This window comes from Anser anser (assembly GCF_964211835.1).
Source record: "Anser anser genome assembly, chromosome: 18".
NCBI lineage: Eukaryota > Metazoa > Chordata > Aves > Anseriformes > Anatidae > Anser > Anser anser.
In genome coordinates, this window is record NC_139739.1 from 15,144,879 (window position 1) to 15,172,000 (window position 27,122).

The 27,122-nt window shown below is 48.9% G+C and overlaps 1 protein-coding gene across 2 annotated transcripts in view; it reads right to left on the minus strand.

Moving 5' to 3' along the window:
* RTN4R (reticulon 4 receptor) overlaps positions 1-27,122 on the minus strand; it is an 81,238-nt gene that overhangs the window by 22,436 nt on the left and 31,680 nt on the right. Inside the window, exon 1 of one of the 2 annotated variants that reach the window (XM_083804593.1) lies at positions 22,388-22,481. The exons of the other annotated variant lie outside the window; for it this stretch is intronic. The gene's annotated coding sequence lies outside the window, so the exon portion shown is untranslated. Of the gene's footprint in view, positions 1-22,387; positions 22,482-27,122 lie in introns of those variants that run through there. 2 annotated transcript variants of the gene reach the window in all.

Sequence of the window (27,122 nt, forward strand, 5' to 3'; positions counted from 1 at the left end):
ATCACAGAATCACAGAAACACAGAGTGGGCAGGGTTGGAAGGGACCTCTGAAGATCATCTAGTCCAACCCCCACCCCCCCCAAAGCAGGATCACCAAAAGCACCTTGGGCAGGATGGCATCCAGGCAGAGTTTGAATATCTCTGGAAAAGGAAACTGCACATCCTCTCTGGGCTATCTGTTCCAGTGCTCTGTCACCCTTACAGTAAAGAAGTGCCCCCTCACATTGAGCTGGAACCTCCTGTGCTTCAGTTTGTGCCCCTTGCCTCTTGTCCTGTTGCTGGGCACAACTGGAAAGAGACCGGCTCCATCCTCTTAACACCCTCCCCTCAGATATTTATATACATTAATGAGGTCTCCCCTCAGTCTCCTCTTTTCCAGGCTAAACAGGCCCAGTTCCTTCAGCCTGTCATTGTACGACAGGTGCTCCAGTCCTTTAATAATCTTCGCAGCCCTCCTCTAAACTTGCTCCAGTAGTTCTATGTCCCTGTTGTACTGGGGAGCCGAGAACTGGACACAATACTCCAGATATTTAGCTTTTTTTTTTTTTTTTTTTTTTTTACCTCACAGCTTCTGTGTTCAGGAGAGTTCAGTAGAGTTTCCTTTCCTTTCCTTTCCTTTCCTTTCCTTTCCTTTCCTTTCCTTTCCTTTCCTTTCCTTTCCTTTCCTTTCCTTTCCTTTCCTTTCCTTTCCTTTCCTTTCCTTTCCTTTCCTTTCCTTTCCTTTCCTTTCCTTTCCTTTCCTTTCCTTTCCTTTCCTTTCCTTTCCTTTCCTTTCCTTTCCTTTCCTTTCCTTTCCTTTCCTTTCCTTTCCTTTCCTTTCCTTTCCTTTCCTTTCCTTTCCTTTCCTTTCCTTTCCTTTCCTTTCCTTTCCTTTCCTTTCCTTTCCTTTCCTTTCCTTTCCTTTCCTTTCCTTTCCTTTCCTTTCCTTTCCTTTCCTTTCCTTTCTTTTTCTGGCAAAGAAGATGAAAACATTAACTCATTTATCTATCTCCCATAACCTCATATAGAAGGGGGCAAATGAAAAGGTCCCAAACAGTCTGTTTTCTGAGAATTTTGCTCCATCTCCAAGCTGAGATTCGTAGCTGTTGTTTGCAAGTGTAGTGGATGAGGAAAGGCTCAATGCCAGGCTACCAAACTGCAGCACCCCTGAAGCAAGCAGCACCCCTTTGTCCAGCAACAGGGCACTATTTTCCAGACTTTCCTAGCTGTAGCTGACCTCACTGTGGCTCCAAACGGGGCAATGTGTAAAGCCCTTCAGAAGGTCTCTGTAAATGAGCAAAAGCTGGAGTAGCTACAGTCTTCAGACTAAAAATCAGCTAATAAAAGCACATTTGATAAATGGAGGAGGAACACACAGGAATCATGTTGAAGAGGATGGTTTGAAAGGACAGAGGGGAAGAAGGAAAATGCTGACAACCCACTGAGGCAAACTCTGCTTAAGGAAGCACAGAAAGAGGCATTGCTTCATCTGACCTGCAGGTTTTGATTTAAAGGACTGTGCCTTCTGCAGTCCAGATGACCAATAAGTGCTCATTGCTTTTAAGAAAGCCCTTGTGCCTCACAATAATTCATTGCTGATTGCCTACATTTTCTTAAAAGAGCTCATTTAGAGTTGATTTAAGTACTCTTGGGGAGGCCAGGCAGGCAGGAGGGGGTGCTGTGATTTACAGACCTGGTGCCAGCTGCAGAAGCAGCAGAGGTTCTCCCATCTGCAGCAGCAATGCTGGAGGTTGGCTGGGGGTTAGTATGGAGAGTGTGAGGGCCTGGGATCCCCAAAACGGTCCTGGAGACAATCGGTAGCAGTCATAAATCTTACAAGGTTCAGTTTCCCTTTCTTTATAGCCCAGCTGTGATCTGGACATGGCTTTGCTGTGCACCACAGATCCCAGAGATTAGATGAGGTTTGCAGCTGCATTTCATTATTTCTAATACGGGGGAGGGGAGCTGATCAGTTTGTGTAACAGACTCTGGGACACAATTTAGTTGAGCAGGTGCAAGCATTTAGAAGGAGAAACATCACTCCGGGGAGTAAAGATGACTTGATTAGACATAGATACCCATGTTTGGTCAAATAAATGTCACTGGAGCACCAGCTTAGATGTACACATCCATACTCACCTGATCCATCTTTTTTGAAGAGACACCTCCTTCAGTAAGAACTTGTATGGTCCCTAAACTCTGTAGGTCTTGCCCCACAAGACATTGTGCTGCTTTGCAGCCCCTCCTCTCTGATGTCTCCTGACCCTGCAGACAGCTGCTTGGCTACGGGCAGCCTCAAAAGCAGAGGCAGGGTTGAGTAATGTGTGCAGACAGGTAGCTGATGGCATCCTCTGCTCCTGCTTATTGCACAGCATCTGTGCTGAGCATCATGCCTGTGAAAGAGATGTCTGAGAACAAGAGGCAAGTGCCCTCCAGGACTGTCCTGCTCTTCGTTTGCACCCATATCCAGCTGCTGAGCACAGTCACCCTCAGAAATCTGCTGGCAGATCCCGGCAAAATGCTATCGCCTGACAGAATGAAGTAGAAAAGCAGTAATAAACCAGGAGAGCTCCTCCTCCAGAGCAGGTGGCAGCAGAGAAGAGACCACAGCTATGGGTTTCACTACGGCATCAGTTCCTGCAGCACAGCTGCTCAAGCAGGCTAAGCCAGACCTGGAAGCCTCAGAAGATGCTTGGGATGTGGCCTTGGCTTGTAGGTACTTGTACCCAGTGAAGACTTGTCTGACTAAGGGCATCCTGCTGTCTACAAATTGAGTGTAAACTTCAGAATAAAGCAGTGAGGGAGCATCTTGATGGCTGGGTTAGAGGCACAGAATCCAAGCATACGAGTCTGCGCGTCAGCACAGAAATTGCCTTTGAGAGGTTTTGCAAGGGGCGTAGTGCAAGCAGAAGAAGCTGGAGGTTGAGGTCATGGTCCTTCTTTTCCAGATGCAGCTGGTAAAAACTTAAGAAATCAGCCAGCATCTATGGGCTCTGTTTTCCAGCATCACAGTGTGGATGGAGCCCTTCCTGGACCACAGGGTTCCTGTTCCATGGCACGGCCAACTGTGAGGTCCTTGGACACAGAGCACCAAGGGAGATGGTTCTTACCCATCTGGGCACACCAGAAAGCTCTGCTGCTCCCAGTTTCCCCTCCCAACACCTGTCACGTGCTTGCCCACGTGGCTCGTGCAAGACTGAGTGCCTAAGCGTGTACCTAGCTAATTTCTGTCTGGAAGTCTTTTCAACCAAAATACTTGCATTTCTCAATTCTACTAATTTCAGCTCTGAACTCAGCACCTGCAGCTTCTGGCTGCTTATCTCCACCAAACCTTGGCACCCCCAGTAGCTGGGAGAAGGAGAGAATTAAACCCACACATGCTGACTCCAAACTGGTTAGTAGTCCAATCAGCTGAATGCAACAAATCCATGTCATCATCTCCTCACCACATTGCACAAGAGGTGTCCTGCCCACCAGATATGCTTTGGTTGGTTTCTATTTTGTCCTTTTGGTGGTTTAACACCAACGAGCTGGTCAGCACTACCACACAGCTCTGTCACTCTCTCTCCTCAAAAGAACAGGTGGAGAAAGTACAATGAAAAAGAAGAAAAAGCCTGTGGGCTGAGAAAAGGACAGGGAGATCACTCACCAATTACCATCATGGACAAAACAGACGTAGAGTAAGGGAGATTAATGTAATTCATTGCTTATTGATAACAGACTGGAGCAGTGAGAAATAAAAGCAAACTAAAAACTCCTTCCCGACCATCCGTCTTCTTTTACCTACTCCACAACAAGCAGCCAAGGGGCTTAGGGAATAGGTGCTGAGGTCAGTCCCTAATGTTTCATCTCTGCTATTCCTTTTCGGTCACTCTCTGCCCCTGCTCCATGTGGGGTCCCTCCCATGCGATGCCGTCCTTCCCGAACTGATCCCTCATGGGCTGCCCACAGGCAGCAGCTCTTCAAGAACTGCTCCCACATGGCTCCATACCACGGGGTCCATCCCCCAGGAGCAAACTGCTCCAGCACGGGTCCCCCACGGGCGGCAGCTCCCCCCAGACCCCCTGCTCCTGCGTGGGCTCCTCTCCATGGCTGCAGCTCCGGCCCGGGGCCTGCTCCTGCAGGGGCTCTCCATGGGCCGCAGCCTCCTCCAGGCCACATCCACCTGCTCCACCGGGGGCTCCTCCACGGGCTGCAGCGTGGAGATCTGCTCCGTGTGGGACCCATGGGTGCAGGGGGACAGCCTGCTCCACCAGGGGCCTCTCTGCAGGCCTCAGGGGAACTGCTGCTGTGTGCCTGGAGCACCTCCTGCCCTCCTGCTGCACTCACCTTGGTGTCTGGCTGTCTGCAGGATTCTTTCTCTCTCAGTTCTCACTCCTCTCTCCCAGCTGCTGCTGTGCAGCATATTTTCCCCTTCTCCAATGTGCCCTCCCAGGGAACAACCAATGTCACTCTCTGACTCAGTCTTGGCCAGTGATGGGTCCCTTTTGGAGCCGGCTGGCACTGGCTCTGATCTGACATGGGGCAGCTGCTGGGCTCTGCTCACAGAGGCCACTCCTGCAGTCCCCCCAGTTACAAAACCTTGCCATATAAACCCAATACAGTCTTTTTTTTTCCTTCACAGAACATGTTGCAAATAGCATCTATTCCCCAGGTTGTTGCACTGACTGACTGACTACAGTGCTTGTGATGCAGGGCATAGGCAGTGGCAGGTGGACAGGAGCTCACCAACAGCACAGGAGCCCTCCTGCACACAGTCCTTGTCAACGTGTTCTCCAGTCCTGCAGAATATCCTCTGTCAAACCTTGCTTGCCAGGAGCTCTTTAGCTCTGAGGCCATTGAGGTTGATTGTAGGCAACCACCTACTCCTGCCATTAGTAGGAGAAGCTTCAAAAACACAGATCACACAGTGCCCAGCTCTGGTGACAAATAGAGAGCCATTAGGCTCATCCACCTGTACCAAACCGCATGGGGACAGATGCTGAACTTGGCATCGCAGTGTCCAGACAGCACCAGTGCATCCTGCAGAAAAGAAGAGGAAACCTTTAACCACCTATATCTTTATTTTGTAAGTGTGCTGCCTCTTTAAAACACAGTGGTGATATCTCCATATGCTCCTATCTGGAAAGACTGAAATGGTAGACAGATAGGAATTGTAAGGAAGAAAAGGACCAGTTTACAAAAGAGTAGAATAGAGATTTTCCTGTTGTGCTTCCTTCCCTGCATTGAGACCCCCTCTCAATTACTGCCTCCCAAATTGACAACACAGCCAGCAAAGCAGGGAGCTACCCCACACTTGCCCCAGAAAGGTGCAGAAGAGGATTGATGCCTCTCTCATGGTGTTAGTTTGCCCCCCAGAAGCCTGTCTCCAATTCCTCCCAGGATGAGGACTGGAGAGCTGTTGGAACAGGGACAGGTTTCCATAGCAAACCCTGCATTTTCATATGGAGAGTTTCAACCCTATATTCAGTAGAGCTGAAAAGAAAAGCATTTATTCCCCCATAAACATGAAGGACAGGGAAAAGTCTAATGTCACTTGGGGTTTATTTTTCATGAGCTTCTTCAAAGCAGAAATAGCCTTCCAGTGAGTGTTTGCTGGCAGCCTTTCTTTCTCTAACTTGATACATGAGTTGAAGGCTTTGTGATTCAGAACTGAGTCTTGCTCTCTATTTATCAGTTTGTTGGCTTCCTGCAGTATCTGAGGGTCAGTGGTGGGCCATTCCGTGCTAAGAGGGAGGATATGCTGCTTTTGGCATGCATGCACGACCGAGAAACAGAGCTAGAAACCAACGAGGGCAAAACTGAACTGAAAGCACCATAACCTCAGCAATAGTCATGGAAGGATGAGATTGAGGGGCAGTCAGAGTATATGGGATGGAGATGACAACAATGCTGCACCTTGCAGCTGGCAGCAGAACAGAAAACATGGTCCAGAGACATGTGGGATTAAGAGACACATTCTGGAAGGCATCAGGGTGGGAGGGTTGGGCATTCTCAATGCCAAAAAAGATGAGAGATCATGGACTAAGAAGGGTGGGGCACCCTTATCATAATTGACAGTTCTGTTCAGCACCACTCTGCCTGACAGTGGCACAAGCTGAGGTTGGACCATGAGTGCTTGGCCAACCTACATCCATGAAAACAGCACAGGGGCCACATTCGTCCTCCAGCATCTCTGCTTCACATATGAAGCTACTTGCACAGCGACATGCAAAAGCTGCACATGCTGCATGGAAAATGGTGGAAAGGATACTTTCCACATCCAGCTCCCCATGCACAAGTCCCTGTGATAAACAAGCACTAATAGCAATGCCTAAAATTGTATCCAGCATTTCTTCCAGCTAATTGGTCTTGCTGATCTATTGGAGGGGATTTCTGCTGTGTGAATGCCAATGGGTGAGATATTTCAGCTTTTTCCACAGCCATCATGATTATAAACCACCTTTAAAATGACACCCATGTTCCCAGAAACTAGGTTTTTCAATAAAGAGATGGTATTACAGAAGGCATCCACGAGGATGATGAAGGGAGTGGAGCACCTCCCTTATGAGGAAAGGCTGAGGGAGCTGGGTCTCTTTAGCTTGGAGAAGAGGAGACTGAGGGGTGACCTTATTAATGTGTATAAATATGTAAAGGATGAGTGTCAGGAGGACGGAATCCGGCTCTTCTCGGTGACATCCAATGATAAGAAAAGGAGCAATGGGTGCAAGCTGGAACGTAGGAGGTTCCACTTAAATATGAGACAAAACTTTTTTACAGTGAGGGTGACAGAACACTGGAACAGGCTTCCCAGTGGGGTTGTGGAGCCTCCTTCTCTGGAGACATTCAAAACCCACCTGGACGCCTTCCTGTGTGAACTGATCTAGGTGTTTCTGCTCCAGCAGGGGGATTGGACTAGATGATCCTTAAAGGTCCCTTCCAATCCCTAACATTCTGTGATTCTGTGAAGGCTGGGAGGGAAAATTGTATAGCCTACGTAGGAGAGTGAGAAAGACGCATCAACATGGCCATAAAGGATTACAGAAGGTAAGAGAAGCTATTTCTCCCTCCTTGGGGCCATGCCAGGAAATAATGGGCTTAAAATCTGGAATAAAGATTGAGACCATTCATGAGGAAGGACTTCTCAGTAGTAAGAACAGTGAGGTATATCTTCCCTGGAGAGTGTTGTGGGATCTCCATCACTTGCAGTTTCAAGGGCAAGCTGGGAGAATCCTGTGTGTTGATTCTGAGGCCTTCTCCAGCAATTGCTGGGACAACCTAGCACAATTCACCCAGCAAGACCACACACAATTTCCTGCACTTTTCCCTGTCTACCAAGACTTTGCTGAGCCAAGACTTCCCATCCCATTCTCCTTTACTTCAGTCTTCACACGGCAGCAAGCCATGAATATGGGGCTATATCTGCAGTAGCTGATGGAAATCATCTTGATTGGAGATCCACAGCTCATTTCACACAGGCTGTGGAGCAACCGTCAGAGAAGCGAGCAACTGGTCACTGTGGTGTCATCTGCAAGGCTTTGGGGACAGGGAAGAACTGGGAGGTGGTGGTGAGCATCACCGTCTGCACAGGGACCTGTGCTCCCAAGGGCACACAGTTGTCGATCTTGTACTGGATGGATCCTTGGCATGCACTACTGAAGAGCTTTTCTAAGCATTGCTATTTCGGACTCAGATTTGCTGACAAAACTATCTACTGCAAGTATTGTGGCCAAGCAGACGCATTGAAGTCTGTCTGCTAGCAGGGCTTGAACAATCTATGCAAGCCTCTTCCCCAGTGTGCATCCAGCTGGGGCCTTACATGCCAATGCCACCTGCCGACCAGCACCCCAGGGACAGAGTTATCACCCGTCCAGCTCTGACCCAGAGCAGGGAGGGTGGTCACCCTCAGTGGCAGTCCTGTCCTCAGGGTCCTTTGGCAGGACTTGTTCAAGTGCTGCACAGAGTGATGCAGCCCTGTCCTCTAGAATGAGTTATCATGTCTATGCAGAGCAGACAGTGCAGGCGTTTATTCCTCCTCCAGATGGAGAGATCTGCATTTGCAGTGGACATTAAATTCAGAGCAAGGAAAAAAAGAGTGAAAAAAAAAAGAAAGAAAGAAAAACTGTGCTGCAGCCATCAACCTCCTTCCCTCAGCAGAGTGCTTCTGGGGTGGCTGAAGGGACACTGTCTAGCCTATAAGAAGGGACAAAGGGCTTGTCTTCTGAGAGGTCTCACCTTTTGCATAATAACACCAAGGGGAGCACAAACATTCAGCATCTTTCTGTGCCTTACACCTTGTGTAGAAAAAGCACCAAAGAATATGTAAATGTGTTGGCAAACATTGCCTCAGCCCCTGTTGCTTTTTCCTGGCTAAAAATTGAATTCCTTCAGCAACAGACCAGTGCTGAGCATTTTGCAGGTAGAAGGGAACATTCTGCCTCCCAGCTTGGTGCCAGCAGCTCATGGTGAAGCCCCATGCCCAGCTGTGTTTTGGGATGGTCTATTTGCTTCTTTTCTCTGTTCTGGGACACAACATGTGCTGTGGAAGATGAGAACAGCCGGTCCTGCAGCCCTCTGCCCAAGCCCTCTTCTATGGCCAGGATCACCCCCCCCCCGACACACACACACAAGTCCTGGTGCTGGAATAGACTTCCAAACCCACTTAAAAGTGCAAGTTGGTTAAGAGAAGGCTGTAAAGGAGTGAAGATGCTCTTTTATGTATTAATTACATGTCAACTCATTTGCTCTAGAATAACACTGGGAGCACAGGAAGAATTACAGAATTAATTAGAGAGTAAACGACCCCTAACTCATAACAGTGGTCTTCCAGCATTGGCAGCCATTTATTAATGGTAATGAAAAGCACCAGATTTCATTTCAGAGTGCAACAAAGAGAGACCACACGTTCAGGGCTTCAGTATTCCCCCTCCAGAGCATGAGAAAGTTATTAGTCCCATTGAAATCTGCAAGAGCTTCTTTATATAAAGCTCCTAGGGAGGGAACTCACACGTTTGATTTTGGGACAGAGATCTTTTTTCCTCCAGCTGAAATGTATGAAGCATGCCGGCGATGCAGCACATCAGAGCAATGACCAGGGGCAGCTTTCACTCCTTTGTGGCTCTTCCCAAGCCAGAGACCCAGCAGCCTGTGCATTCTTAATTGACAGAATTAGGAAGCTTATTTGAAGAATACTTGAGTCCTCAGAGTCTAATTTCCTGCTGTATAAATAATACATCAGCAACAGCAGTCTCCAGGAAAAAAGAAATAAATAAATAAAAATAAAAACTGAGAAGCCCAGATGAATACTTTTAGCTTCCATCACACTGTGAAAATCCTTTGCAGAGTTTTTTTTCACAATAGCCCCCAACTGCATTGTACCATTTCTCGCCTCGTCTAATTTAACGAAGGGGATAGGAGCTGAAAATTACACATGTGGGCCTCAGCACTGCAGGTGTGATTGCACCTTCTGATGAGTGCGGTGAGAGCTGGGGCTGTGGGAACTAAATGCTCCAGGTTCCCAGTGCAAAGCCCTCTGCTGTACATCTAGCCAAGCCCACCATCGACACTGCCAGGAGCCCCCATGGTCCTGCTCCGTGGGCTGTGAAAGGCCACGTCGTTGTCCATGCATATTCATGGATAGGGAGAGAAGGAGTGCTGCACAGGCATCTGCAATTTTGGCAACTTGCAACCTTTTGGAGCTGAATTCGCAACTGCAAACTCCCTCACCAGGTCCTGGTCCAGGCGAAATGTCAGCCTGGTAAATTGGACAGAGACGAGCATCCCTGGTTTTGCTGAACCACTTCTTGCCCCAAACCTTCCCATGCTCACGTGCTCTATTTTCAGCTTTTTTCAGCACTGTTAGCAAAGCTGCATGCAGCCTCTGGCACCTGGCCCCACTCTGATTAACTGAGCACTGGGACCGCTACATTTTTACTTCATGCTTGCCTCCTAACCAGGCTGCCACAGCCCCACTCTGCTCTGCAGACACATGGAAGATGCAGGGAAAGCAGTGGGGACTTTGCTGAGCTCCTGGTGCTGCAGCTGTCATGGCCGTGGGACTCAAAACCAAACAGACCTCTGAAAGGCTACGGTGAATTGAGAAGGCAAGCTCCAGGACTTCATTGGAAGGGTTTCTGCAGCACAAATATTTGTATTCTTCTGATGTGGGATTTACAAGCACACACTCAACTCTAGCAGGGAATGCCTGCAAATATGAGTGAGGTCTCTGTGTACCTACCGCTTGCTGCTGCCCTCCTCTGTCTCTCTGTCTCTCTCTTATGTTATCTATTATATTCTGTGTGCCCAAACATGGGACAGGTGGCTGGCAACTGAGCCTGTTCACTAGAGGCAAAGCAATTCTGCTTTGAGAGGAACAGGGTTCCCTTTGTGGTACCCCACTACCACCCTGCAGGGAGAGCATCCTGCACAAGGAGCTGGGGTGCCCTGAGCTCCTGGGTCCCAGCTCTGCGCTGCGGGAAGCACAGGCTGTGCTGGCCGGATCGTTCCAAGGGAGTTCCCTTGCTTTCACCTGATGGACAGAGTAAAAGCAAGGGCTGTGGCAAATGGAGTTGTTCCTTTCCCCACCCTCTGCCTCGGAGGACCGCAGCACCGACTCTGCTTTGGAGAAATGAAATCTGGAGCAAACACAGCAGACAAAGGGGCCCATTTGAAACAGCACTGCCAATAAATAATTCATGGGAGTGAAGTGGTGAGTCTCAGGGGAGCCGGCGCAGGGATCTGTGAATCTGGATGAGTTTGCAGTGCTTTAATTATGCAAATTGACAAATGTCTCTACACTGAGAAATTCTGCTAGTCGTGCAAAAGAGCAAGAGCTGGAAAATGGCATGAATTTCTCAAGGCCGTGTGCCTAGCCAGCTGCCAGCCACAGCTGGCAGGGGGAATCTCACCAGGGTCTCTCCAGAGCCAGCTCTGCTCTTTTCAAGGGCAGCCAGAAGGATCCCCCATAACACGCCTTGAGAGTTTCAACCAAGCTACAAACCCCTGGCCTCAGCCCCAGCCCTGCTGTTGCACCAGCACCCTTTTTTCCCAGTGTCAACTGACTCAGGGAAGGGGGTACTGGGACTGCTGTAGATGCAAGTGGACTGACTGTGGTAGTGGTGGTGACAAACATCAGACAACTTCAGCAAGGACAGCTGGGGAGCCCCAGGTGACACATCGCTCTGACTCGCTCAACAAAGGCAGAGTTGTGTGGGGAGAAGCGGTCCCCGAACGCCCAAAACACATGGGATGCTTTCTTCTGCATCTCTCCGCTTGCTCCTGTGTTGCATTTTTGTGGCCACAGCCCAGGCACTGGTGGCCACAAGCCCAGAGGACAGAGGACCTGCAGTCACCTGTTCAAAGATGCTCACTTGTGCCAGGGGAAATGTGGCTTGATGAAACAAAGCCTTTGCCTTTGAGAGAGACCTTTCCCACTTGGACCTTTTGAAAAGCCAAGATTTTCTTGGCCTGTCAGGGGACCGGGCAGAAATAGGGCAGAAAGAAGCTGAATTTGGGGCATTAGGGGCTGTCATGTCCCCATCAGAAGCCAGCCCATCTGGGGTAGCTGGAAATCAGCTCCACTGCAGAGCAGGCTTCCTCTGGGACCCCAGGCACTGCTTCCTCCTTCCTGTGCCCAACATGCTGTTCGTCACTGGAGTGGATTAATTTTGTGTCCTGTCTGCCCTCGTTTGGACCCAAAGCAGGACTCCTTAGAGAATGAGGACCGTCGCAGTGAATCCCACTGCAGAGAAGGGCATAAGTAAGGCCTTAAGTAAGAAGAGGGAGCCAAGGCCGCTAGCACTGTTGTCCTCACCCCACCCACGGCTCTTCAGGGTCAGGACCGTGGAGCTGAGGGACCAGCTGGGGACACAGTGTTCTCCTCTGCAGACATCTGAGCTCTGCCCACAGCACTGGCTCCTCTCCTCATGGTCCTCAGAGCGAGCAGTTTGTGGGGTGGGAAAGAAAAGCAACAGGACTGGGGAAACTGGGAGAGGTGGGCGCAAAGGAAGTGGGGTGGAGGGGGTAGGAAGGATGAGTCAAAGAACTCAGTGGGGAAAAGGTCTGAGGCTGCTGGCTGGCTGGCTTGATAAGTTTTGATGAGCTGTGCTGCAGGCTAGCCATGTACAGACCACATGTACTCTCCTACAAAGTATTTACCAGATAGCTGTCATTTCTACATTAAGAGTTGTTGGTTTTATTTCTGAAAACTGACTTTTCTTTACTTTTGATATTTGATTTCCTCTAAAAATATGCAGCCCTCTGTTACCCAAACCCAGACACTTTCACTGAAAAATTAACACTGCTTCTGAATTATTTTTGTGCTTGTATCTTTGGAAGAGGGTGGGAGAAGAAAGGAAGGGAACTGTATCATGGAAAAAAATGGGAAAATGTCAGCCCAAACAATATTTTATGCAGAAATGCCTGGTTTGATCAAAAATCCATTTTCTCACAAAATAAATTTTTCATGAAAACTGTGTCAGAGCCAAATCCAACAACCTGGAGCAGAGAAAAGCCACCTTGTTCCACTGATGCTGATTTATGCCAGGCTGCCTGGGAGCAGGAGCTGGTGGCAGCTGTCTTGACCTGTCAGGCACTGGAAAAAGTTGTTGAACCTCTCAGTCCCACCACAAAGCAGGGAGTAATGTGGTTCCAGGTTTGGTGAAGGCTCTTCCCAGACTGCCAGGACATGTTATATCGGGCTGCTCTGCTGCCTCCCTAAGCAAACCACTCCCTCCCTTCACTTATAGGCCACCTGATGGTGGGGAAGGATGAAGGCAGTAGGTTGAGGAGAAGAAAGATCTCTTCAGGGTGATGTGGTCTGCTACAACCCAAGCTGACACAGGTAAGAGCAGTGACAGTGGGGCACAGCCCAGCACCATGAGGTCCCAGGGAGCCCACGGTTCCTCAGGTTCTCCATGCCCAGAAGAGATGGGGAAGGTGGCACCCCAGAACTGTTTTCTTCTGCTCTAAGGCTGCAGAACAACTTGTATGAGGTTTGTTCCTGTCCCAGAGCACCCATCCACTCAGTGGATGGAAAAATCTGCTGGTGACTGTCAGCCCTCGGGGCAGAAGCAGCATGTGACACAAGGTAGTCTGCCAAAGCTTGCAGAGATGTTCAATCTGAGCAGGACGGGCAAATGGCCCTTCAGGGGACTCGGGATATTCTAGCACCAGCTTTGTGCTGGAGGCAGGATCCTGGCAGCTGGATGAAGTGGCCAGAGCTCTCCCTTTCTCACACAGCATTACATTAAGGGGTTGCTAATTGCTGCTGGGTGTTCATGGCAGTCCCTGGGTCAGAAGCTGCTGTCTTGAAAGTACAGGGTCCCAAAGCCATAACATGGGAGACGCTGTGCCAGGAATAGAACCGTGCAGGAGCATGCATCTCTCCCAGAATCCCAGGCACATGGGGCTTCTGGTCACATGGAGAAAAAGGAAAGAAGGCCAAGACATGCATATGAGAAATGTGTTTGGACCACAAAGCCCTTCCTAGAAAATAGCTCCCCTATACTGTGAGTTATCACCCGAACCTCCGAGCTGGGAAAAACCTCTGGGGCAATCCCAAGCACAAATACAGGCTAGGCAGAGAATGGATTGAGAGCAGCTCAGAGGAGAAGGACCTTGAGGTGTTGGTGGATGAGAAGCTCCACATGAGCCAGCAATGTGCGCTTGCAGACCAGAAAGCCAACCGAATCCTGGGCTGCACCAAAAGCAGCGTGGCAGCAGGGTGAGGGAGGGGACTGTCCTCCTCTGCCCTGCTCTTGTGAGACCCCACCTGGAGCCCTGTGTTCAGCTCTGGGGCCCCCAGCACAAGAAGGGCAGGGACCTGGGAGGATGCTATGAGTGTAATCAAAGGAGCAGCTTTAGATTAGATGTTTGGAAGAAATTCTTCATGACGAGGATTGTAAGGCACTGGCACAGGCTGCCCAGAGAAGCTGTGGATGCCCCATCCCTGGAAGTGTTCAAGGCCAGGCTGGATGGGGCTTTGGGCAGTCGGATCTAGTGGGAGGTGTCCCTGCCCATGACAGGGGTGTTGGAACTGGATGGACTTTAAGGTCCCTTCCACCCCAAACCACTCTAAGATTCTATGAATCTATGATCTGAAGGAGAATGGAGAGCCAGAAAGCCACTGGTCCTGTCCTGAGCCCAGCTAGCACATGCAGAGCCAGCTTTGTTCCCACAAGCAGAGAAGTAGGGCTGATGCTTGCAACAGGGATGTCACTCTGAAAGGAGATGCACAGCTCCTGGATGACTTGACCCATGTTTTTAATACATGCAGCACCGAGGTCCATGCTGGTGGGACCACTGAACCCTTTGCAGGGTAGCACTGCAACATCTGACTCATAGCTGATGAGTCCATTCCTATCTTCTTGGAGGACAGACTTCAAAGATCTATGCCATAGTCTTATTTTGCAGCTCTCTTTTCAGGCATCTTGGCCAAGTGGCAAGAGAAAGCTCTGACCTTGAATGAGGATCAGAGGTTGGTGTAAGCTCGAGGTATTCGGCACAGCCCAAAAAGGCGACAGCCCCATTATTTTTTCCCTCAGCACTGGAGACAGACAGCAGCGTCTTAAAACAGGATTCTCTCATCAATCATTTATTGGATTTATGCAGCTTCACTTAGGAACCTGATTTATATTTCCTCTCAATTTACTGCATTTGAATTGTTTGCAAATAGGCACGTGAATCATCGGTTGGAGCAGAATAAAAGCTATTTTCAAGCTTCATTTAGGCCATTCGAAGCATTAATTTTTAGTTGCAAAGGCTATTTTTTGCTAAATTAGTTTTTAGATCTTGTCTTCCTTGTGCTGAGTTATAAATTTAGTGCTGCTTGAGCAGAAATGATCAGCACTAGATTTTTCAGCCTTCTGAGGCAGGTGCAAGGGCCCCATTCTATGCTGGGTTACACTGCAGCACAAGAGAAGATAATTTGGCTTCTGGTGCTGAGATAGAAATACTGCCCTCCCTACTCCCTCCCCCAGCACAATTCAGTGCAAGCTCTGGAGGACTGAAGCCATGTGCACACACTCTCCAATCTCTCTTTGGCATCAGTTTTGCACTTTTCCTTCAAGCACATTCTGAGTCCTTAAGCTACCTTCCAAGGCCATCTTGAAAAATCACCTTTGAATCCGGCACAGAAGAAGCTTTCAACTCAGCTGTTTTAAAGGTGAACTCGTTTCAGGGCCACCGCATCCCAGCAGCATGTGTGGGTGGTTGGTGGATGATGTTTTATTTAAACACAAAGGCATGAGATTCCAGCTCATTTCAAACAAATCCTTCAGTGGGAAAATATGCACATATTTTTAACACAAATCTGTCCATAGCTCCACTAATTCTCTGCCAAAGTGCTTTACCTGTTGGAGCAGATGATAATTCAGCAATGTAAACAGAGCCTTTTAATTTCATTTTGGGATCACAAATGGAAACAAACTGATTAACAAAAGCAGGGTAAACAATGGTTCTGCCTTCCGTTGGTATTAATATTCTTCTAGTATTGATGCTGTTCTCCCAGGAGCCTGTGTCAACAAGGAAAGCTGGGTGCGGCGATGCCAGCGTGTTGAGCTGAGCCATTCACACCCAAGGACAAGGTTCAGTGCCAAGAGTGGCTACTCCATAAGGAAATACACCAGCAGAGAGGGAACGCCTTCCCTTGGCTTCCACTGCCTTCCAGGGAGCTCCTGTTGCCCCACTATGCCGAGGGTCCACACCCCTGCAAGCCCAGTGCTAACTGCAAGGGAAGGTTTCTGAGGTGGGACATGGAGCTGCCTGGCAGGTGAGCCTTCAGGCACCCCAAGAGGGTTTTGCTCAAGGGATAAAATGGTGACATCACAGATTCCCTGAAAGCAGACCGGGGTGGCAACCCCGGCCTACTTGCTGATGTGTGTGCTTCGTTACGCTCCAGCAAGGCAGAAAGCAAGCTGTGTTTGGGAGGTGACATAGCACGTATAAATGTGTCGGTAATCTATAAATGATTTAAGTGCAAGCATGGGGGAGTGCAAAAATGTCATCCCAGCTTGACTGAGACCAGAGGGAGACGTTCAGAGCTCTTGGCTGGGACACCTCCACCCACGTTGCAACCCCAGGAGAGCACCTTTCATCCAGAGAAGCACGGTGTGACTGGGGACAGGGTGACGTTGCAGGTGCTCCCTCTCCACACTGCCTGATGGAACAAATGCATGTTCAGCCACTACAAACATAACCAGGACATGGCTGCTGCCTGGGCAGCCATTCCACCACATACAGCTACCTGGAATTTAGCCCATACTGAGATGCACACAGGGGTGACAAATGGCTTGGGGTAAATGTGTCACTGGCTTCTGGGGCTTGCCTGGAGAAGGGGAAGAGCTGCAGGACAAGTTACAGAGACCATGCCTAATCCATGGGCTGAATTAAATCTTGATGTTCTGCTTTGTTGTGTATCATTCCAGATGGAAGAGAATAGAAACCTGGAAGAAGCAGAAAAGCTTTGGTGCTATAAACATATTTTTTGCTTTTGTGCTAAGCCCAACAGCTCACATTTCGCCTTTTGTTTTTGGAGAATGTTGGGCTAGACTTATTCCAGGAACTAGCACATGCAGACCATTCTTCCTGCCGGGAGACTGGAAGTGAGTATACTGCTAACACACCTCTCAAACTGAGCATGAGGCTTGAGCATCATGATGAAAGAGCTGGTTTGGGGAATGCAAACACTGATATCATGGGATGCCACCTCCATTTGCTAAGTGGCCCTTCAGGAAGACCTAAAGGAAATGCTCATGTCCAACCTGGTGTGTTTGGGGACAGGAAGGAAAAAAGAAAGAGAAACCCATAGACATTGCTGCAAGATGACAGCTGCTAACAAGTTGGCAGGGAAGGATAGATGAGAGGAGGGCATGACATCCACGTCAGACTTCGCTGGGCCTGGGGTTTAAGAAGGTGGTATCTAGAGCAAGAACTCATTGAGATTGCTAATACACATACCCATACACCCATCCTAAGAAAGGCCCATGGTACTTTGAATTCAAATATCAGATTTCACTGGCTGTTGTAGACCAGTTACTTAATCCTGAGGAACTCTAAGATGATAGAGATGTCAAGCTACTTGCTGACCTGGGTCAGAAACCTGGGAGAGATCAGCATGTCATCCTTCCGCTCAAAGTATCAAGTCCAGGTCAGGAGGACAATTTGTACTGCTGCTGGAGGGACTAGGGAAAGGGGTGGAAGTAAAGCCAGGGTGAGTGCTGAAGCACAGAGCTGTTAGGCAACATCAGAGCTTTGCAACAAGGGGACCACAGAGCTATGAAAATAAGGGTTCCAGAAAGGTAATTTAGAAATTGTGTAATAGCACAGTAACCACCCTTGTGCTAGTTTGACACAAGTTAATTTGAATTCCAGGGTTGTCATAAACATTGAATAAACAATGATTTCTGAAATACTCTTATTGCAGGTTCCTTGTGGAGCCGTGAAAAGGTTCCTATTGCAAGGCGTGCTGGTAAGGAAAGGGAAAAACCAGTTCAAACTACAAGAGGACACCAAGGACCTCCTATAGCATGTAATTTGCAAATTGTTACAATATGTTCTTATGACTACGGTTCAATTACCTCTTGCACAAAGAGGTAAATGGGTAGAAAATCAGCACTTGAGGGTTCCTTTTTGTTCATCAAAGAGATTTCTTCTCAAATCAGTTTAAGAGCATTCCGTTAACAGACTAGCAGATGCTCAAAGGCTAGCCACAAGACCATGATATAAGCATGCTCCAACAGCAGTAGAATAAAAAGATCCTCGAGATGAAGGACCTCCAGAAGTCCCCTCCAAGATCAGCTATTCTGTGATTCTGTGATTTTAAAGAGGACTCCAGAGCCCTCAGGACATCTTTTGCAACCTGCTTCTGAACTCTGGTCCCCCCCCACCAAGGACACATCCAAGCAGTTAGCCAGGCCCCAAACAGGTACCTGCTGTCTCTAGTCTCCCCTTGTCCAGCAGAGAAAGGCTAGGAGGGATGGTGTGGGCTGAGCAGAAGCCAGAGGGAGCAATCCAGATCGAGAGCTAAGTGTGGAGCTGGGCTTGCTGGTTGGCTTTGCCCATGTGTTAATTTTTTGTAACTTCTTTATATAGGCTGTCACTAGGAGGATGACTTTGACTTTAGTGAAATCAGCAGAACTTACTTTTACCTCAATCAAGAGGTAGATGTGGTCTACAGGCCAAGTTGAAACACATGCAGGACAGCAGTCCCACGGTGGCCACATCTTGCTAAAGGTGTCCAGTGGTCCAGCCAGGGTGACTACCCCACCAGTAGGCACCATGAGAGCCTGAGAAGCTGGGGCAGCCACTTGTCACCAAAGGCTGTGAATTGGTAACATCAAATGTCCTGACTACAAACAGAAACATCCACTCCAGCTTGGAGACATCTTGGGAAGGTGAGTTACCATTCCCATTGCTCTCACTGCAAAGCTTCAATCTAATTAGATCACACACCAACAAGATAGGAAAGCCAATACAATTATTATTTGGGAGCTTTTTTTAAAAATAATTCATACTGTTTCAGAACATCTCCAATGTTTTACGCTACTTATGTTCACTGTGTGATTTAGATAGCTTTTACCAAGCATTTGCATGGTCTGTCTGTCTTTGAAAACTAAGCAGTTAGCAGAAATGTACTGTGGATTTTCACACAGACACACACACACACATGCACACACACACAGAATGAATCAACCAAAAAAAAGAAGCATCTGTGGGATGCTTTCCCGTAATTTTAGAAAACTGATAAAAAGGGACAGATGTAGAGAAAGAAATCTCAAGCTTCTAGAAGTTAAATCCTTGTTTCTGCAACACTTAAGCAGCTCTGAATCAGAGTCTTAGCTGTTCCTGCAAACCCTTTTTATTTTTTTTATTTTTATTTTTTTTATTTTAAATACAAGAACCGGCATATTGAACCAGAACAATGATCATCAGAGCATTTCATCTTTCATCTTTGGAGGCCTTTGCCATCAGCTGTGATGTTGCTTCTTCCCCAAACATGAAAACCTCTATGTGGGTCCTTCCCTGTCCAAGAGCTATTTCATATCTCTGATCATCCTGACTGCCCATCTCACAAGTTTTTCTGTTACTACAGCATCCTTTCTGAGGAAGGGCAATAAGAAAGATATGGATTATTTGAAATGTGGACACCCCATGGACTTATTATATACATATAAAAAAATCTTCTCTCCTAGTGGCATAAAATCTTTGCACATTCAAAACACATTGATTCCTTTTTAACATTAAAAAGGGATTTCAGTTTTCAATGCACGAACAAAGTTGCTATAAAATTCTTGTACACACAAGTTGACATTTCCAAACAAGCTAGTCTAAAATTAGACTCATACTCCCAACTGCAGGGAATTAGGATGGTTTTGCTAAAGCATTTGACTTCTTGAGATGCAAAAGTCCCCTTAAATTCAACTGGCAAACTCTGATGGTGGGATGTGGTCAAACCAAAACCCCTTGGCTTCCTTAATGGAAAACTCAGCGCATCAGAAAGTGGAATTTGTTGCTCAGCAAATGTCTGTACCTCTCCTACAGTAAAGGTTTTCCTTGGGCCTTGGCACCATTTTTTCAGTACAGATGAGCATTTTAAGAACTAACCTTAAGAAACAGCCTTCTTTAGAAGCAAAAGTCTCTATGGAAAAACTGGGAAACTGCTAAGAAACTAATTAAAGAAACAAGCACAAAACAGCCATTTTAGCAACACAAGCCTGTAAGTCGAAAAGAAAATGCAGACCCACAACATGAAAAGAAAAAAAGCTGATTTGAATTTTAAAAACATTTTTCTCTTATTGCTTTGTGCCTACCCTGATTTCCCTGCACATAACAGCCCGTGGCCACAGCTCAGCTATCACCATTTCACACATACATTGCCAGTCCTCTGCAAAGCTGGGTTTGAAGCAGACCCGTGCTCGTCCAGGTCTCCAGATTCTTCTCCAGTCAGGTCAGGAGCAGTACTCACATATGTGCCTTCACCAAGGACCTCCCTCCTCTTAACCCACGCAGCCCACTTCAGTCCTCTGCAGGGCAGGGAATGGGCCCCCCTGGCCCCATCACCGACCTCCAGCTGCTGTGTGTGCCATGGGGCAAGCTGTGGGCCTGGCCCCAGAGGAGACAGGTCAGGGACCTGCAGGGAGAAGAAACCTGTCCCTAAGGCAGTGTTCCTGCCTGGCCCACAGTCACTCGCTGGTAAGCCCTAGGAGACAACCATGCTTTCTGTCGTCCTGCATTGCAGAGGCAATAAGGCTGCCTGGATTCCACTCTGCTTCAAACTCACAGCTGATCTAGGGGGAAATGTAAAATCTGTCACCTGAACCTGCCAGTGACACCAAACCTGCTACCTGCGTGGGCACAGCTCCTGTTCCTGGTAAAGCACATGTGCTTTATCTCCAGCTCCTGACACCAACCCTCATTTATCCTTTGCCCTCTACTCTGGAGAGCCCTTTTCACTCAGATTTCTCCTGAACAGGGCCTTAGCGGCTGGGCACCACTCCAGCAGGCAGCCAGCGCAAGCAGATGTATCTGAGCTGGGGTCAGTGCAGCCATGGTAGGCATGGGACCCACAGCTCTGTGCAAGAGCCTGCTGACTGCTCTTCTTGCTTCCTGTGAAGGAAGCCTGCCCCATACAGGTCCTACCTCTGGCTGGGTTCTGGTGTCACCTTCTCGTCCAGCATGGAGGCTCATAGTTCTCCAAGGTGTGCTGTTGTGCAGAGCTTGGGTGCCTTCGGCCTCCCCTAGCTCATGCTGCCTGCCCTTTGGGTGCCACTTAGCTCAACTGACTCCAGACAGAGGAGCTTATAGACCCAACACTTAAAACAGCAGCATGCTGCAGTTGGCAGCGCCACACTATGTCTGAGAGCAGGAGCGGTGCAGGCACAGCACACGTGGCAGGAACTACGTGCTGAGGCTGTGACCTGACAGCACTCCCAGGGGCACAGCACTTTTCGCTAACACCATCCATGCAAAGGCTGGCCCTGGTCTTCACGAGCTTCAGTCTCTGCCAAGATCAGACTGTGTGGGGCTGGTGCCACTTCACAGTCTGAGCCACACACTCAGAAATTACAACAAGATGGGAAAGGTCAAGAACTGAGAGTCCTTGATGCGATTCTTTGCAAAGCCACTCTGCAACCTAAAAACATTCATCTTGCTATTTAAAGAGGGCATTTTCCCAGGAGACAAGCTTGACACAGACAGTAGGAAAGGAAGAAGTTATTAGCCTTGCTATACATTGTCTAGGAAAGCTTTGCTGCTAGCATAGCCCTGGCCTGACTTCACCTGAAACCCATGGAAATTCCTGGAATGGGTGTTGCAGAACACACGAAGCAGGGAACTCATGCAGGAAGCACGGCTGAGCATGGAAAAGGAGGAGAATAGGCATGGGCTACAGAGCCAGCTTAGAAGCATAGTGCAGAGCCAAGTGCAACTCCCTGGCTGTCAGCTGGAGCAGGAGCAAGCCCCGGGCTAATGGAGTTACGGACCTGAGCTTCCCCAGCTGAGCTGGGGCTCACGCTGCTTCCTGCCACAGCTGTGATGTTGCTGGTGCCTCTGGCCATGGCTGCTTATGGGGACAACAGGGAGACCTCAGTATGAGACCAGCCTTGCAGGGACAGGGACAATGTGACAAGTGAAGCTGAGAGTCATCATATACCTTAGGAAGGAGTCAGACACCAAGAAGATCAGTGTCGGAGGCCAGCAGGACCCGTGGCTGGACCATGGCTGTATGGGTGTCATCCAACCCAGGAGGGAGGCTTTGTAGGATCTGAGCCTGTTCTGCTTAAAATGAAAGACATCTGCCCAGCTCCCCGAGTTTTGTCTCTGCTCAGACACCTGCAAAGTTATCATTTCCACACCCTTGTGCCTCTGCTCACCCTCTGCAGCCTCCCTAGGGACCAGCGAGGAAGATAGCAGCAGGCAAAGGGACAGGCAGGGCCTGGCTGTCCTAGGAGCCCAAGGCAAAGCCATCCAACTGCTGAAGACATTCACTATGATATGGGAAGCACCTGCAATCTCAGGAAAAGGTCCTGATATGAAGAAGAGGTGCCAACCTCTGTTAGCAAGAATCCTGGGCCACCCTAAGCCCTATTCATGTTTCTCCCCTTCTGAGTGCTGAGAAAACGATAATTTTTCACTCTGCACTTTTTTTTTTTTAATTTTTTTCTTTCTTTGCAGTGAAAAGGAATACTTCTGCAAAACTCACAGAGCTCAACGTGAACAAAGGAGGAGGAAGTGAGGGAGTTTCCACCAGACAGAGTTGCAGGGGAGGGAAAGAAGAGGGGAGAAACTTCTGTGCTCCTGTACACCTGCCTTTTCTGCATGCCAGAAGTGCCTGTTGTGCACACGCACCTGCAGCTCCTACTATGTCCCTCCAACTTAGACACCATCTATTTTTTCTTCAAACCTCAAATTGTCAATTTAAACTGTCACTGACCTGAGGGCAGGACCACTGAGGGACTCCACAGGTTCTAGCTCAGCATCCCAGGTGAACCATATCCAGCAGGCTGCTGGCATCTTCTCCTGGACCCACCACAGCTCCCAGTGCTGGAACAAAACAGGGGGATCTGCTAGCCCATGGGTCTGATCTTGGCTGTGGTCCAAATTATAGAATCACAGAATCATTAAGGTTGGAAAAGACCTCTAAGATCATCTGGTCCAACCATCACCCTACCACCAATATCACCCACTAAACCCTGTCCCTAAGCACCGGGTCCAACCTTTCCTTAAACACCCCCAGGGACAGTGATACCACCACCTCCCATTCCAATGCCTGACTGCTCTTTCTGAGAAGAAACCTCTCCTCATTTCCAAACTAAACCTCCCTTGGTTGAGGGTCCTTGAGGCCATTCCCTCTAGTCCTATCACCTTTGAGAATACGCTGACCCCCAGCTCCCCACACCTTCCTTTCAGGTAGTTATAGAGAGCAATAAGGTCTCCCCTGAGCCTCCTCAACAACAACAAAACAACCGCAGTTCCCTCAGCCACTCTTCACAGAACTTGTGTCCCAGGCCCTTCACCAGCTTCACAGCCCTTCTCTGGACACATTTCAGGGCCTCCATGTCCTTCTTGTAGTGAGGGGCCCAAAGCTGACCACAGTACACGAGGTGCGGCCTCACCAGAGCAGGATACAAGGGGACGATCACCTCCCTGGTCCTGCTGCCTTCACTATTCCTGACACAAGGCAGGATGCCGTTGGCCTTCTTGGCCACCTGGGCACACTGACGGCTCATTTTCAGGTGAGCATTGACCAACACCCCCAGCCACTCTGCCTCAAGAAATGCATGGGACTGTTGTGACCAAAGTGCAGGATCTAGCACTTAGCCAGAGAATGACAGAGAAGAAGATGAGATGAGAAAAGATGAGATGATATCAGATGAGCTGAGAGCAAACCTGTGGAGTGATGACCTCTTGGGAGGGAGTACAGGTGGCTGAACGTGCTCCAGGACAATCTCTGCAAGTTGACAGGTCCCACTTGGGCATTAAGCAGGTTGTCCTCATTATCCCAGCTTCAGCTGCCTTCGCTCTGCCAGCAGGAGGTATGAGCCAGCATGCCAGGCCGGTATGCAGCCCAGCAGGCTGTGGGGATGCACAGTGGGGATGCACAGTGCCAGCCCATGGCACCATTGCCCCACCTGGCTTGGGCTTCACAAGGTGCACCCTGGTCTGGCCATTGCCTTCAGTTCTCTTCAGAGGTCTAGAGCCCTGACATTTCTTCTGTCTTCAGCGGAGCCTGGATCTCTGCCCCTCCTGAAGAGTGAACTTTCCCTGCCTTTGCCTCAAGAAGCCTCTGAATGCAGATTCTCAACAACAACCTGGGAGCCAACATAACACAGTTGTGGCCTTTGCATCTCAGAGGGGCTGGTAGTCAGGGATGGAGCCCGAGTCTTGCCTCTGGCACCCTGCACAAGGCGTCCTGGGGTGAGCCTCGAGCCAAGACCATGCACCTGTTCAGTATGTGTGCTTGGAGGGAGAGGACATTGAGAGTAAAGCCACCTTGCCTCCATTTTAAACTGGGCCGAGGCATTCACAACATCTTGAAACCTGCAGTGAGAGAGTGGATGCTAGCCCTGCACAGCAGGTAAATGCAGAGAAATGAGGGAGAGAGGCGGCTGCTTTCCGAGGAGAGGAAAAGGTTGGCATGAGGCCAGCCAGCTTCACACAGAGAGGAATAAAATAAAATGAAACATCATTGCCCATGTCCAAATGCACCACATCCAACCCTGCCTCTTCCCCAGATCTGTGAATCTGCCAGGGCATGTCTGAAAGCAATAACTGCTCATCACAAATGCAGCACCCAGCCGGTGTCATAGCTAAAGTCACAGTGCTTGGATTGAACACCCACCGTAAATGTAGCACACAGCGGTGGCCTTCTGCAAGTCCAAAAGGGAACTGGCCCATGCTGCAGCACAGGGAAAGCAGGGTGAGAGTATTGCCCCAGTCCAAGACCATCCCAAGTGAGCGGGGAGAAAGGTACAAGACTGCTCACAGCCAGGGGGAGCCCTGGTGTCCCCCTCCCCACTTAAGACCAGGAGCAGTTGCAAAGAAGAACCTAAAATGATAGCAGCGGCTAGGAAAAAAGGTATGAGATGGAAGGCACATGATCTGCCTCTCCCCTAAAGAGAAGCTAAAATAGGTGACCTGATAAACGCATCTAAGCATTTTCAGGGAAGAAAACTAGAGGGTAGTCAGAGCCTCTTTAATCCGGGAGAGGATGGCAAAGCAAGATCCAGCGGTTTAAGGTCACAGACAGAGAAATAAAATCAGAAATGAGTCACAGCAATTAGCCACAATGATGAACAATAGAGGGAAATATCAGCTCCTCTGTCTTCTGATGCCTTCAAAGCCAGACTGTCCAAAATGCAAGCTGCATTCCCACACCTAATCTTGCAGGTCCAGCAGGGCCAAAGAGCTGTACCAGCCCACAGCGCAACTCTCGCATCCATGCTCTAAAATGTTACCGATGGGAAATAAAAGATCTTGCCCTCTTAGAGAGCCCTTGCTACGGCACACTGCCTGCACAGAAGCAGGCAAGGCCCTGGACCTTTGCAAGTGTAATGCTTTGCAAGTATTTCCTGTTCTCCCACAGCATGACAAGGGCAGTCCGCTGCTGGTCCCTTGCACCATCCCTCCTCCAATGAAACTCTACAGCAAAAAGCCTGGATGGAGTGATCTGAGAGATGCAGCAGCCAGTCCCTGCAGTGTGGCAGCCTCAGGCTGTACTTAGCACTCGGACATCTTTGTCCTGGGCCATTTGCTCGTGAGCTGAGCATCACCTTCTTGTGCCAGATTTTCAAGCCTCTCCCCACTGCTTGGCATCACACACAGAGCTGCTGCTTGCAGCACCTCCTGGTTTAACACCAGCTGCAATTTCCATTCCCATGCTGCCTCTGCCTGCCTCCAGCTCACTAATGAAGCTGTTAAATAAGAAACGCCAACTGCCGTGCATGTTCCTTGTACCCCACGCACAGCCACAGCACCCCATTCCTGCCTTCTGCCATTACCCATCCCTACTCTGTTAACAGCCCCCCAGGCAATCTTTCCTCTTTATGACGGTGCTTACAATCCAGGCTGTTAAAACTCAGCCTGAGACAAAGACTTCATGCGAATCTGTACCAAGTATGTTAGTAAATCTCAGTTTTGCACAGTCTCTGCATTTTGTAATTCCAGTCTAAAGGGTAGAGCCAGCTGAGATGTTTTTTTGGAGCATTCATAAAATGCAGTGCTTTTAAGGGACCACCCTGAGGTATCACAACTATTTTGACAGAGCTCCACAAACAAACACCCCAACACAATTTGCTTTAATTTCCTTGTTTTCTGAACCCTCAAACCTCTATTCTAAAATGGATCCTGTAGTTTCATTTTTATTGGTGGAAAAAAATAATACTTGTAATGCCTGAGAATTACAGAAAGCAAGATGCTTCCATGTTTGCAAAGCAGCTGGGATTGCATTTCCTGTCCCTAAGAAAATGGGGGGGCTAGTGGTGTTTTCCACGGGAAATATGAAAGGGAGATGAGGGGGGCTAATGTTGAAATTTTCCACAGAATACAAATGCAGTTTTCTCAGCATTTCTCCTGAATGGTCATCCTGTCTTTTTAGCAGGACTAATTCCTTATAACCCCAGGTGCAGCTTGCCCTTGTGTCAGCTCTTTTTTCAGCCACAGATCCTGAGCTTTGCAGTGTCAGAGTAGTGCTGCCAGGAGTTGTGCCAGAGCAGAACTGGGTCCCAGTCAGCCACGAGGCCTTTTTCTCCAGATGCCCCTTGTCTACTTGCATTGGCTTTAGATAGTGGAAAGACCCCACCTGACTGTCAGGAGGTGCATGCTAAGCACCTGCACATATTTGCTGAGGTCCAGGTGCTGCGCGCCAATCCCACTAACCTGTGGACACCATGTTTCCCTCTTTCATGTGCAGGGAGGCTTGAGTCATGGAGCTGAACCTACCGACCACTTCCAAAGGAGTGCACATCCAGCGGGGCTCAGGGGTGAAGCAGCCCTGCTTGTGTCACCAGGCCAGGTTCCCCGCCTTTGCTGCAGGCTCTCGCTCTGGGTCTCAGATGCTGCATGGAAAGCAAAGGGGCAATCCTACAGCTTTCCTCATGGCAAGGCCAGTCCTGGCCCTGCAGCACTGCAGATACAAAGGTTGTCCCAGACTGGCCACGGCCAGCTTGGACTCCCGGTGTGGAAGAGCTGCAAGACACAACCAGAGAGGATCCTTTGGTCTGGAGAGGGAAGGTGAATTCACGGCTCAGCAGAACACAACAAGCATCCAACTGGCCGGAGCACATCTTCTGTTAGTGAAAATAAAATGTAGACCCTTAATTATTAATCAGTTCATATGCAAAATAGGTATCATAGCAGGATGGGGGAGGGGGAACACATTGTTCCTTAAGAATAAATATTTAACATGATACAGAACAGCATGAATTTTTAAAGAGAAGTTTTTGTAACTGCTGAGGCTCTTGAACTGCTAAAGAAGCAGAACATCTTCTAGCAGCAATGCCAGCTTCTGGAGCGGGGAACAGCCATTTCCACACAGCAGATTGCAGAGGAGAAGGAAGGATGCAAGAACCTGGGCCCCAAGAACAGCAGCTTTTCAACTACTATCCTCCCATGCCCACAGCAAAAGAGCTGTGGCCCAACCCCACATGTACAGCTCCAGGTGGTGGAGT